The sequence below is a fragment of the Nerophis lumbriciformis genome, linkage group LG16, assembly GCF_033978685.3.
Source record: "Nerophis lumbriciformis linkage group LG16, RoL_Nlum_v2.1, whole genome shotgun sequence".
NCBI classification, from domain to species: domain Eukaryota; kingdom Metazoa; phylum Chordata; class Actinopteri; order Syngnathiformes; family Syngnathidae; genus Nerophis; species Nerophis lumbriciformis.
The window spans coordinates 19,162,099-19,176,114 of record NC_084563.2 but is presented as its reverse complement, the minus strand read 5'-3'; the positions used below and the strand labels follow the sequence as shown (position 1 = coordinate 19,176,114).

The 14,016-nt window shown below is 37.2% G+C and overlaps 1 long non-coding RNA gene across 3 annotated transcripts in view; it reads right to left on the bottom strand.

Annotated features, from left to right (window-relative positions):
• Positions 1-1,910: 1,910 nt before the first annotated feature.
• The window catches only part of LOC133617049 (uncharacterized), a 28,393-nt gene continuing 16,287 nt past the window's right edge, over positions 1,911-14,016 (bottom strand). For 2 of the 3 annotated variants that reach the window (XR_009816934.1, XR_009816935.1), the window contains 2 exons: positions 2,496-2,735; positions 1,911-2,429 (listed from right to left, as the gene is read on the bottom strand). This is a non-coding gene — a long non-coding RNA (uncharacterized lncRNA). Of the gene's footprint in view, positions 2,430-2,495; positions 2,736-14,000 lie in introns of those variants that run through there. The other variant, XR_009816936.1, reaches the window with a different exon arrangement.

Sequence of the window (14,016 nt, the reverse complement as noted above, 5' to 3'; positions counted from 1 at the left end):
AAAATGGATGGATGGATGGATGGATAAACCAAATAGAAAAAACATAATTGGGAAAAAAATGGAGGAAATAAAACAAGTGGAATAATTTAATAATTTAGTGTGTTGATAATTAATTATTATAATATAATTAATTATCCTTTTTTTTTTTTTAATTATCTCAATTTTTTTTTAAAATCTCAATTGTAATTAGACATGCTTTTATTAATCTTATTTTTTTTATTATTATTGCAATTAGTCAGACCAGGAGAGCTGATTGGTCAACACTCACAATGATTAATTATCTATCTTCCTATTCCCACCCATCCCAGCCTAGGAATTACTGATGGTACACTTACTAGAAAAATATAAATTTACTGCCATTTTCAGGTTTTGTCGGGACTCCTGATGAGGTTTTGATACATCTCCTACAATTACAGGACCAGTATTGTGCTGTTGACGCAATACAATTTTTTAAACTTTTGTGTAAGGGTCCCCCTTACGACATTTTAGCAAAAAAAAGTTTTCAAAAAATTAAAATGTTCTGTCATTTACTGATTTTGTAGGGACTCCTGGTGAGGTTTTGAGACAAATCCTACAACTACAAGACCAGTATTGAAGCAAGTCCGTTTTTTTAAATTTTTGTGTAAGGGTGCCCCCTTACGACGTTTTAGCGAAAAATAGTTTTAAAAAAATATGCATTTTCTGCCATTTTCGGGTTTTATCGGGACTCCTGATGACATTTTGAGACATCTCCTACAAGTTCAGCAAAATTATTGTACTGCTGAAGCAAGTCTGTCTTTAAAATGTTTGTGTAAGGGTCACCCCTTACGACATTTTAGCAAAATGAAGTTTTCGAAAAATATAACTTTACTGCCATTTTCAGGTTTTGTCGGGACTCCTGGTGAGGTTTTGATACATCTCCTACCGTTTTTTTTAACTTTTGTTGTTTTTTTGACATTTTAGAAAAAAATGTTTTTCAAATATTAAAAATTTCTGTCATTTACGGGTTTTGTAGGGACTCCTGATGAAGTTTTGAGACATCTCCTACAACTACAGGACCGGTATCGTGCCGTTGATGTTGTGTTTGAACTGAGGGGAGGTGACGGCAAACAGACACCAGGGGGCAGAATGTCCAAAGTTTTATTATATATATATATATATATATATATATATATATATATATATATATATATATAATAATAATAATAAAACAATACTAATATAAACTAAACTAATGAAATGGAGTGTGTGACAAAACCCTAGAGAAGTGATGGGTCCGGCAACACCGATGCATCGGCGCATGCGTCGAGCTCATAGAGCGAAACCCTGTGTCGGTGTCGGTTTAGAAAGTCACGTGACCGATCATGAGCTGTTTTGGTCACGTGACCGATACGCGAACTGTGTCGCACTCCCGCCTCCTCTGTGCCTTGTGAGCGGGTCTTTTCTACAGCCGGAGAAATAATAACTAAGAAGAGATGACTGAAGTGTTGATAACAACCAAACTTAACCCCCCCTCCCCCTCTATATCCCACACCCCGGATTGTAAATAATGTAAATAATTCAATGTATATACTCTGATGATTAACTTGTGTGATGACTGTATTATGATGTTAGTATATATCTGTATCATTAATCAATTTAAGTGGACCCCGACTTAAACAAGTTGAAAAACTTATTGGGGGGTTACCATTTAGTGGTCAATTGTACGGAATATGTACTTCACTGTGCAACCTACTAATAAAAGTCGCAATCAATCAATGAAAGAAATCATCTAAAATTGAATACGTTGGAAAAACTTTTTTTTTTTTTTTTTAATAAAAATGTGTAAAAAATTAATTTAAAAAAATCCCAGTCCACAAGAATCCTCATTCACAACACATTCTCTTAGATTTCCATGTTATTATACATGTTCAAATTTTTTATTGACTGTATCTAAAAAAGATAAAAATATATTTTTATTTAAATGAAGATATGAAATAATCCTAAATGAAATACAATGACTTGGTTTATATTATTGTATATACTAGGTCATAAAATCAGTGTCAGTTGAGTCGGTCCATAGGTTGCCTGTAGGGATTTTTAATGTCCAGCAGATGTCAGTATTTAGTGACACAGTATCGACACAGTATCAATACAGTTTTGCAATGTGTCGAAACGCTTCATGACACCTCATCAACCCATCACTACCCTAGAGTGAGTGGTGTTAGACTATGTGTGTAGTTAGCTGTTGTGTATTACCGTGCTGTTGGATGAGGGAGCAGACAAGTCCAAAGAGGGCAAGGCAAAAGGGGTCCAAGATCTGCGAGGGGTCCGTGGGGCATAGAGAGACGTCAGAGTCCGGGGGCGAGCGAGGAGTCGGGAAACGAGGAAAGCAGTCCAAAAACACAGGGGGGAAAACAACGGGAGATGTCGAAGGGGAGACTCGGGAAGGCAGGTACACCAAGAGGTAACTAGGGGAGAACAAACAAGGATATCAGACACGAGAGAAAAACGCAGAGAGAGAGCATAAGCCTTACGGTATCCAAAGGGTAAACTAAGATCCCGCGTCGATCCTTGGGTCCACAGGTCCTTTATGCAGCTCGCCCTCATCAGTACCAGGTGTGCTGATTGCGATTGAGTGCAGGCTTGTCGCTGCGTGGTGCGCTCAGCGTGAGCGGGGGCGTGTCCGGGCGAGCAGCCAGAGGAGAGAGCACAAGTGGGCGCGGCCCGCGGTGCTCTCGTCAGGACACACAGATGAGGGCGCATTGGAATGCGCCCTGGGCGTGACAGTTGAAGCAAGACAGTTTTTTTTATTTTTTGTGTAAGGGTCCCCCCTTACGAAATTTTAGCAAAAATAAGTTTTCAAAAAATACAGGACCAGTATTGAGATGTTGAAGCAAGACAGTTTTTAAATGTTTTGTGTAAGGGTTCCCTTTTACAACATTTTCTCGAAAAAAAGTTTTCAAAAAATATAAATTTTCTGTCATCTACGGGTTTTCTCGGGACTCTTGAGTAGGTTTTGAGACATCAGGACCAGTATTGAGATGTTGAAGCAAGACAGTTTTTAAATGTTTTGTGTAAGGGTTCCCTTTTACAACATTTTCTCGAAAAAAAGTTTTCAAAAAATATTAATTTTCTGTCATTTACGGGTTTTTTCTGGACTTCTGATGAGGTTTTGAGGCGTCTCCTACAACTAGTATTATACAGGACCAGTATTATACTGTTGAAGCAAGACAATTTACATTTTTTTGTGTAAGGGTCGCCCAATACGACATTTTAGCAAAAAAAAGTTTTAAAAATGTTTATATTTTTTGTCATTTACGGGGTTTGTCGAGACTCCTGATGAGGTTTTGAGACATTTCCTATAACTACAGGACCAGGATTGAGCTGTTGAAGCAAGAGAGTTTTTAAATTTTTCGTGTAAGGGTGCCCCCTTACGACATTTTCGCAAAAAAAGTTTTCAAAAAATATTAATTTTCTGTCATTTACGGGTTTTGTCGGGACTACTGAGGAGGTTTTGAGACATCTCCTACAACTACAGCACCAGAATTGTGCCGCTGGAGCAAGTCCCTTTTTTTTGAATTTTTTGTAAGGGTCCCCCCTAATGACTTTTTAGGAGAAAAAAAATTCTGTAAAATATGCATTTTCTTCCATTTTCGTGTTTTGTCGGGACTCCTGATGACGTTTTGAGACATCTCCTACAACTACAGCACCAGAATTGTGCTGCTGAAGCAAGTCCGTGTTTTTGAATTTTTTGTAAGGGTCCCCCCTTATGACATTTTAGCAAATTTTTTTTTCCGTAAAATATGCATTTTCTTCCATTTTCGGGTTTTGTCGGGACTCCTGATGACGTTTTGAGATATCTCCTACAACTACAGCACCAAAATTGTGCTGCTGAAGCAAGTCCGTTTTTTTTAATTTTATGTAAGGGTCCCCCTCATATTTTCTGACATTTTTGTTTTCAAAAAATATAAAATTTCTGTCATCTACGGGTTTTCTCGGGACTCTTGAGTAGGTTTTGAAACATCGCCTACAACTACAGGACCAGTATTGAGATGTTGAAGCAAGACCGTTTTTAAAATTTTCGTGTAAGGGTTTTCTCCCTTACGACATTTTAGCAAAAGAAAGTTTTCAAAAAATGTATACTTTCTGTAATTTACGGGATTTGTCGGGACTACTGATGAGGTTTTGAGACATCTCCTACAACTACAGGACCAGTATCCTGCCGTTGAATCAAGACAGTTTTTAAATGTTTTGTGTAAGGGTCCCCCCTTACGACATTTTCGTGAAAAAAAGTTTTAAAAATGTTTTACTTTTTCTGTCATTGACGGGTTTTGTTGAGACTCCTGATAGGGTTTTGAGACATCGCCTACAACTACAGAACCAGTATTTTGCTAATGAAACAAAACTGTTTTTTTTATTTTTTGTGTAAGGGTCCCCCTTACGACATTTTCGCAAAAAAAAAGCTTTAAAAACATATAGATTTTCTGTCATTTTCGGGTTTTGTCAGGACTCTTGATGAGGTTTTAAGACGTCTCCTACAACTACAGGACCAGTATCGTGCCGTTGAATCAAGACAGTTTTTAAAGGTTTTGTGTAAGGGTCCCCCTTTATGACATTTTAGCAAAAAAAGTTTTTTAGAAATTTACATTTTCTGTCATCTATGGGTTTTGTTGAGACTCCTGATAGGGTTTTGAGACATCGCCTACAACTACAGGACCAGTATTGAGATGTTGAAGCAAGACAGTTTTTAAAATTTTCGTGTAAGGGTTTTCACCCTTACGACATTTTAGCAAAAAAAAGTTTTCAAAAAATGTATACTTTCTGTCATTTACGGGATTTGTCGGGACTACTGATGATGTTTTGAGACTTCTCCTACAACTACAGGACCAGTATTGTGCCGGTGAAGCAAGACAAATCTTAAATGTTTTGTGTAAGGGTCCCCCTTTACGACATTTTAGCTGAAAAAAGTTTCAAAAAATGTATATTTTCTGTCATTTACGTGATTTGTCGGGACTACTGATGAGGTTTTGAGACATTTCCGACAACTACAGGACCAGTATCGTGCCATTGAATCAAGACAGTTTTTAAATGTTTTGTGTAAGGGTCCCCCTTTATGACATTTTATCAAAAAAAGTTTTTAAAAAATTTACATTTTCTGTCATCTACGGGTTTTCTTGGGACTCCTGGTGAGGTTTTGAGACATCTCCTACAACTACAGGACCAGTATCGTGCCATTGAAACAAGACGGTTTTTAAATTTTTTGTGTAAGGGTCCCCCCTTACGACATTTTCGCGAAAAAAAGTTAAAACATTTTTTACTTTTTCTGTCATTTACGGGTTTTGTCGAGACTCCTGATAGGGTTTTGAGACATCGCCTACAACTACAGAAACAGTATTTTGCTAATGAAGCGAAACTGTTTTTTTATTTTTTGTGTAAGGGTCCCCCCCTTACGACATTTTCGCGAAAAAAAGTTGTAAAAAAATATAGATTTTCTGTCATTTTCGGGTTTGGTCAGGACTCCTGATGAGGTTTTGAGGCGTCTCCTACAACTACACAGGACCAGTATTTAGCTGGTCGTTTTTTTAACTTTTGTGTAAGGGTCCATTTTAGCGGAAAAATGTTTAGAAAAAATATACATTTTCTGTCATTTACGGGAAAAAACGTTTTCAGCTATTTATGCCAAAAAGCTTCCAGCAGGTCAACTTGCACAAAACTTGCCAGTGAGACCAAGGAAGCTGCGATCACATGGGTCATCAAGCATTCATCTTTCATCTGTGCTCTCATCTCTTGTCCGGCATTCCCAGCTTCATGACTGTGTCCAAGCATGTGAGGAGGTTTTGTCCGCACTCGTGCTCGTCATAGATGGCACACAGAGATAACCGTCTTGTACAGAAAAGTTTACGACTTCATTAGAGGAAAAAGGACCTTTCTTAGCTATGAAATTATACAAATGGCATATTTAGGTTCCTTTTTGACCGCTGAATAAGGAATGAATCCTACTTTTGCTCTCATGCTTGTGACAATGTTGTACTTCAAGCCTATGTAAAGTTGCTAAGAAACCTTTTATAGATGCACTTTTTAAGAATAATCAAGAAGTTGCTCCTAAAATGAAAAGAAAGCCACTTATTGCCTCATCATGGATGACCCTCGTGATACTTTGAGGCCTCAAACCAACACATTTACATCTCTTTCATTCTCTCAAAAACATGTGATTTTAAATACTTTGCAACTGTCAACACCTTCACCTTGGTGTGTACAAATACAACATGTAAATAATAATATTGATCCATTCTTTATTTACATACCAGAAAGATTTTTTTGAGAAAAAAAGATGACAAATGACAAGAAACACTGAGGAAAGAAGTCACAATATAATGGGAAAAGCGTGATTTTTAAAAGGTGGTAAAATAAAATCTGACCTTTTCTGTTGAGGAAAAAACTTCCAATATTACAAGAATATTTTTTTCCCTCCTCGAAAAAAATAAAATAATACATTACTAAGAAAATGTAACATTTGGCGAGAAAAAATTCATATTATTAAAAAAAAAAAAAAGGTGTTTTCCTCGAGAAAGTCTGAATATATCAGACATTTTTTTAAATGTCAAGGTGAAACGTGTATTCTTATCATCTGAAAAAGCTATGAGAAATAAATAATGTTTTCCTAAAGACAGTTGGAGTTTTACGAGAAAAAAGTTGGAATGTTAAGTGACTAGAAACCTATTTTCCAAAAAAAATACAAGTTACAACAGTACAAGACTAATTTATATATGTATATATACATACACACACACACACACACACACACACACACACACACACACACACACACACACACACACACACACACACACACACACACACACACACACATATATATATATATATATATATATATATATATATATATATATATATATATATATATATATATATATATATATATATAGTCAAGGTATCTGTGGTTTATCCATTATACAGTGCTCAATACAGGGGTAGAGCGGAATATACGTTAGGTCAGGAAAACACTAATAAATTAACAAATAAAATCCTACAAGCCTGTTTTGCAGGAAAACTTGCGAAACAGGCTTGAAGGGATGATATAACCTCTGTGTTTTTTCCTGACCTAACGTATATATACACACACATACATACATACATACATATATACACACACACATTCATATATTCATATACATACATACATATACACACTTATATAGTCGAGGTATCTGTGGTTTATCCGTTATACAGTGCTTAATACCAAGGTAGAGCGGAATATACTGTACGTTGGGTCAGGAAAAAACAAATAAATTAACAAATAAAATCCTACCAAATAATTTTCAACCCATATTCAGTTGAATATGCTACAAAAACAACATATTTGATGTTCAAACTGATAAACATTTTTTTTGTGCAAATAATCATTAACTTTAGAATTTGATGCCAGCAACACGTGACAAAGAAGTTGGGAAAGGTGGCAATAAATACTGATAAAGTTGAGGAATGCTCATCAAACACTTATTTGGAACATCCCACAGGTGAACAGGCAAATTGGGAACAGGTGGGTGCCACGTTTGTGTATAAAAGTAGATTCCATGAAATGCTCAGTCATTCACATACAAGGATGGGTCGAGGGTCACCACTTTGTCAACAAATGCGTGAGCAAATTGTTGAACAGTTTAAGAAAAACCTTTCTCAACCAGCTATTGCAAGGAATTTAGGGATTTCACCATCTACGGTCCGTAATATCATCAAAGGGTTCAGAGAATCTGGAGAAATCACTGCACCTAAGCAGCTAAGCCCGTGACCTTCGATCCCTCAGGCTGTACTGCATCAACAAGTGACATCAGTGTGTAAAGGATATCACCACATGGGCTCAGGAACACTTCAGAAACCCACTGTCAGTAACTACAGTTGGTCGCTACATATGTAAGTGCAAGTTAAAACTCTCCTATGCAAGGCGAAAACCGTTTATCAACAACACCCAGAAACGCCGTCGGCTTCGCTGGGCCTGAGATCATCTAAGATGGACTGATACAAAGTGGAAAAGTGTTCTGTGGTCCGACGAGTCCACATTTCAAATTGTTTTTGGAAACTGTGGATGTCGTGTCCTCTGGACCAAAGAGGAAAAGAACCATCCGGATTGTTATAGGCGCAAAGTTGAAAAGCCAGCATCTGTGAAGGCGCCATTAATGCTGAAAGATACATACAGGTTTTGGAACAACATATGTTGCCATCCAAGCAACGTTACCATGACGCCCCTGCTTATTTCAGCAAGACAATGCCAAGCCACGTGTTACATCAACATGGCTTCATAGTAAAAGAGTGCGGGTACTAGACTGGCCTGCCTGTAGTCCAGACCTGTCTCCCATTGAAAATGTGTGGCGCATTATGAAGCCTAAAATACCACAACTGAGACCCCCGGACTGTTGAACAACTTAAGCTGTACATCAAGCAAGAATGGGAAAGAATTCCACCTGAGAAGCATAAAAAATGTGTCTCCTCAGTTCCCAATCTTTTACTGAGTGTTGTTAAAAGGAAAGGCCATGTAACACAGTGGTGAACATTGCCCTTTCCCAACTACTTTGGCACGTGTTGCAGCCATGAAATTCTAAGTTAATTATTATTTGCAAAAAAAAAAAAAAGTTTATGAGTTTGAACATCAAATATATTGTCTTTGTAGTGCATTCAATTGAATATGGGTTGAAAAGGATTTGCAAATTATTGTATTCCGTTTATATTTACATCCAACACAATTTCCTAACTCATATGGAAACGGGGTTTGTATATATATATATATATATATATATATATATATATATATATATATATATATATATATATATATATATATATATATATATATATATACACACACACATATATATATATATATATATACAGTATTTATATATATATATATATATATATATATATATATACAGACATACATACATACATATGTACACATACATACAACATACATATATTTATCTATATATATGTATATATATCTACATACATACATATATATATCTACATACATACATATACACATATACTGTATATATCTATAGATATATTTATATATCTATATGGCTCTCTCTGCAATGGCCTTGGCAGGGTCATACTGTAAACACCCCAGTGCGACCAGGGCAGCGAAAGAGGCTCTTAAAAATCCCTTCCCCCTTCTTAAAATATTTTGACTGTGTTCCGGACGCCAAGCAGGGCATCTTCCAGGCTTATAGACAAATCATGGACTACTAAACATACGCACACACACCCAATTAACCCCCAGGCCACTCCTTTGCGCCCTCGTAGATTAGTTTGGGATCTGCTTTTTTTTCCTCGTCTTCCCATGTATACTTTTTCCCCATCTTTTTCACAGGGCGCCGCCCTTGTGGCGATCTATCAGTGTTCCTGTTCGGTCTGCTCTATCTGCTCGCTGTACGTTTTAAGTGCAATGACAATAAAGTTCCATTCCAGGTACTTTTTTCTAGTTAGACGTAAAAAAATAATGCGGCAGTAAATGCTTTGATTTGATAACAGCAGAAGAAGCTAAGACTGTCTCAGACCTTCTTGTTGTTTCGACTTGCCAGCACGAATACAAACAACCTCAGTGGACATCAACAAAGTCTTGTGCTAGCGGCCATTTCCAGCCAAGAGGGCAACAAAGTGCTCCGTCCGTGTTGGGAGAGCGTGTGTGTGGTGGCACAGGAAACCACTGAATTATACATGCAGGAACAGGAAATTCCTCCCTTGGCCTCTTGTCACTGAGGACGACCTTGCACTAAATCAATTAGCAGCGCTGCAGGCAATCAGCACACATCCCTGGAGAGACTCTGGCAACGTTCTTCATTTTCATAAAGGCATTTCTCCTGCTCCATCCTTACCTGACACCTTCTACTCCTAAATGCTGTCTGCTAATAGTACAGTACATACAGTAACATACACTATGTGTTCATCAATGAAAACCAGGGAAAGGAGAAGACACGTTTTTTTTGGGGTCCTTCTGTTTAAAGGCCTACTGAAACCCACTACTACCGACCACGCAGTCTGATAGTTTATATATCAATGATGAAATCTTAACATTGCAACACATGCCAATACCGCCGGGTTAGTTTACTAAAGCGCAATTTTAAATTTCGCGCGAAATATCCTGCTGAAAACGTCTCGGTATGATGACGTCTGCGCGTGATGTCACGGATTGTAGAGGACATTTTGGGACAGCATGGTGGCCAGCTATTAAGTCGTCTGTTTTCATCGCAAAATTCCACAGTCGTCTGGACATCTGTGTTGGTGAATCTTTTGCAATTTGTTCAATGAACAATGGAGACAGCAAAGAAGAAAGCTGTAGGTGGGAAAGCGGTGTATTGCGGCCGACTTCAGCAACACAAACACGGCCGGTGTTTCATTGTTTACATTCCCGAAAGATGACAGTCAAGCTTTACCATTGGCCTGTGGAGAACTGGGACAACAGAGACTCTTACCAGGAGGACTTTGAGTTGGATGCGCAGACACGGTCCCGTGAGTACGCATGCAGCTGCGGCTTCCAAACATTTGGTTGCTTGCCCGTACGTGCGTGCCGCTATGTGCATGTCTCGTACGTAACTTTGGGGACTTTGGGGAAATATATGTGCTGTATGAACTTTGGGGAGGTGAACGGTACTTTGGGCTGTGGGATTGAGTGTGTTGTGCAGGTGTTTGAGTTGTATTGGCGGGTTATATGGACGGGAGGTGGCTAATAGAGTATATATATGTCTTGTGTTTATTTACTGTTTTAGTCATTCCCAGCTGAATATCAGGTCCCACCCGCCTCTCACAGCATCTTCCCTATCTGAATCGCTCCCACTGCCCTCTAGTCCTTCACTCTCAATTTACTCATCCACGATCTTTCATCCTCGCTCAAATTAATGGGGAAATCGTCGCTTTCTCTGTCCGAATCGTTCTCGCTGCTGGTGGCCATGATTGTAAACAATGTGCGGATGTGAGGAGCTCCACAACCTGTCACGTCATGCGCATATCGTCTGCTACGTCCGGTACAGGCAAGGCTTTTTTATCAGTGACCAAAAGTTGCGAACTTTATCGTCAATGTTCTCTACTAAATCCTTTCAGCAAAAATATGGCAATATCGCAAAATGGTCAAATATGACACATAGAATGGACCTGCTATCCCCGTTTGAATAAGAAAATCGCATTTCAGTAGGCCTTTAAAAGGAAGGCTTTCTGTCTTCAGTGTTGGTGCAAGGAATTTTCAAAATGGGGTCCCGGGGACCCCATCAAGTCATAAAAATGGGGTCCCACAGTAAATTTTTGGGGTCCCACTTTTTTGTAAGCGTTTTGAAAACAAATGATAAATGTATGCATTATCCTGTTAAATCTCACATTCTATATTGTGTTTTGGAAAAAGGTTGTTATAAACGTTACTTAATTCTTTAAAAAAATAACAAAAGAAAACCCATTTTTATGTATATGTAATTTTTATTCTGTTATAATCATTCATTCACTTTTTTCTTTCCTTCATGGATCCAAACTTTACCTCCGCCGGTAGTTTTTTCTATATTTGTATCTGATAAGTTGTAGGTGTATTTATTTCAGTATAAAAGTATAAAACGTTTTTTGCTTCGGTCATGAAATTATGATAATCGAGTGCCAGGGCATACATACTTTATTTATTCAACGTTTAGATCTCTAGAGTCTACATCAAGTTTTTAGTTTTTTTTAATGTTGTTTTTTGTTTGTTTGTTTTGTGCCCTTTTTGTCAAAGAAAACTATGTTTTGAGATTGGTTCCGCTCTTACCTATACGGAAGGCAGCAATGTGTATGCGTCAATGATCACAATTCACCCTGTATGACCATAAATTATGGGGTTCCCCAGGGATCCATCTTGGGGCCTCTCCTTTTTATCCTATACATAAATGATTTTGTAAACTCCTCCGAAACTTTTCATAAAATAATTTTTGCTGACGATACAAATTTGTTTACCTCACACAGGAGCCTACACAATCTACAAGTAACTGTCAATTCAGAGCTTGTGAAAGTAGATTCCTGGTTCAAATGCAATAAGCTCTCACTTAATGTAAATAAAACAAATGTTATTCTATTTCGTTCTAATACAAACCGGACAAATACTGAGCACTGCCATATCAACATCAATGGGCAGGAAATACAGAGAGTGTACTCCACAAAATTCCTGGGGGTCATCATTGACGAATACCTCAATTTCAAATGTCACATTAGCCATCTGTTAAACAAATTATCCAAATATGTTGGCCTGTTCTTTCACCTTCGTCATTATCTTCCTCTTTATGCTCTACTCACCCTATATAAAACTCTCTTTGAACCACATCTAAACTACTGTAATGTCATCTGGTGTAACACCTTCCCTACCTACCTCCATAAATTAGAATCCATGCAAAAGAAAATCATACGGGCCCTGTCATGGTCCAAGTTTAATGCCCCCACTCGACATTTATTCCATAATTATCATCTCTTAAGACTGACAGAGTTCAATATTTATCAAAATGCTTGTTTAACCTATCAAGTCATTTACAGGCTGAATTTAAGGCTCTGTAGCTTGGTTCCTATCTACTATCCCCAGCATGCCCACAACACTCGTAACTTAGATCTGATATCAGGGAAACATCGTTTACTGGATTGTACTGCTCGAAGTGTTGTATGCAGGGGACCAAAGATTTGGAACCGGCTTAATGAGAGCCTCAAGATGCTGTATCCATTCTCCAACTTCAAAAATAAACTGAAAACTTACCTATTAACCACCTATATTTAATGCCTCATGTGGGGTAGACTACTGTTGGGTTTTGCATGGTTGAATGAATGTATGTATGTATGTGTATGCTTGCTTTAGTACTATTATCTTGTGTTAATCATATAGCGTTGTTTTTGTTTTGTTTTTTGTTGTTGTGCTTGCTACCATGTTTCACCATTCCATGTATATACTATCCTCTGAACCCCCTGTCAAAAGCTTCTTCTAGCTTATTTGGGGGACCCTTTCACGTACCAACATCTTTAAATGATGATATCTCAATACTATTGTAATTGTTATATGGTATTGTGAATAAACTTGAAACTTGAAACTTTTTTTATGGCAAACACACAAAATATGCAAAATCTTCCACAAAAAATATTTTTCAAAGTGGAATATTTGATGTGAAGTAATCACAGCCTTGGATAGGTCAATGATTCATAAAAACATTGGTTTTGATTCAATATTATGTTTTGAGAAATGGCAGTTTTAAAGAAAAAAACCTGCTTTGTTTTATTAGTCATCATTGCAACTGTATATCTGTATGTGTATATATAATGTGCATATACATATATATATATATATATATATATATATATATATATATATATATATATACATATATATATATATATATATATATATATATATATATATATATATATATATATATATATATATATATATATATGTATGTGTGGGAAAAAAAATCACAAGACTATTTCATCTCTACAGGCCTGTTTCATGAGGGGGGGTTCCCTCAATCATCAGGAGATTTTAATGGGAGCATTCACATACCATGGATTATATAGGGCACAGAGTGGGTGGGTACAGGCCTGTCATCCCTCAACAAGCGCAGCGAAATTGTAACAGCATGCCGCCACAGACGGAAACACCTCCTAGGTAACATGAGCCAATCACCACGCCCCTACACCAGCCTGTACCCACCCACTCTGTGCCCTATATAATCCATGGTATGTGAATGCTCCCATTAAAATCTCCTGATGATTGAGGGAACCCCCCCTCATGAAACAGGCCTGTAGAGATGAAATAGTCTTGTGATTTTTTCCCCACACATACATATATTGCGCTCTACTACGGTATCGAGCACTATTTTTTGGATAACCTTATTAAGACATATATATATATATATATATATATATATATATATATATATATATATATATATATATATACATATATATATGTACAGTATATATATAGGTATTGTAAGTGTGTGTTTGTGTATATACTGTATATATCATGTATATGGATATATACATACATCC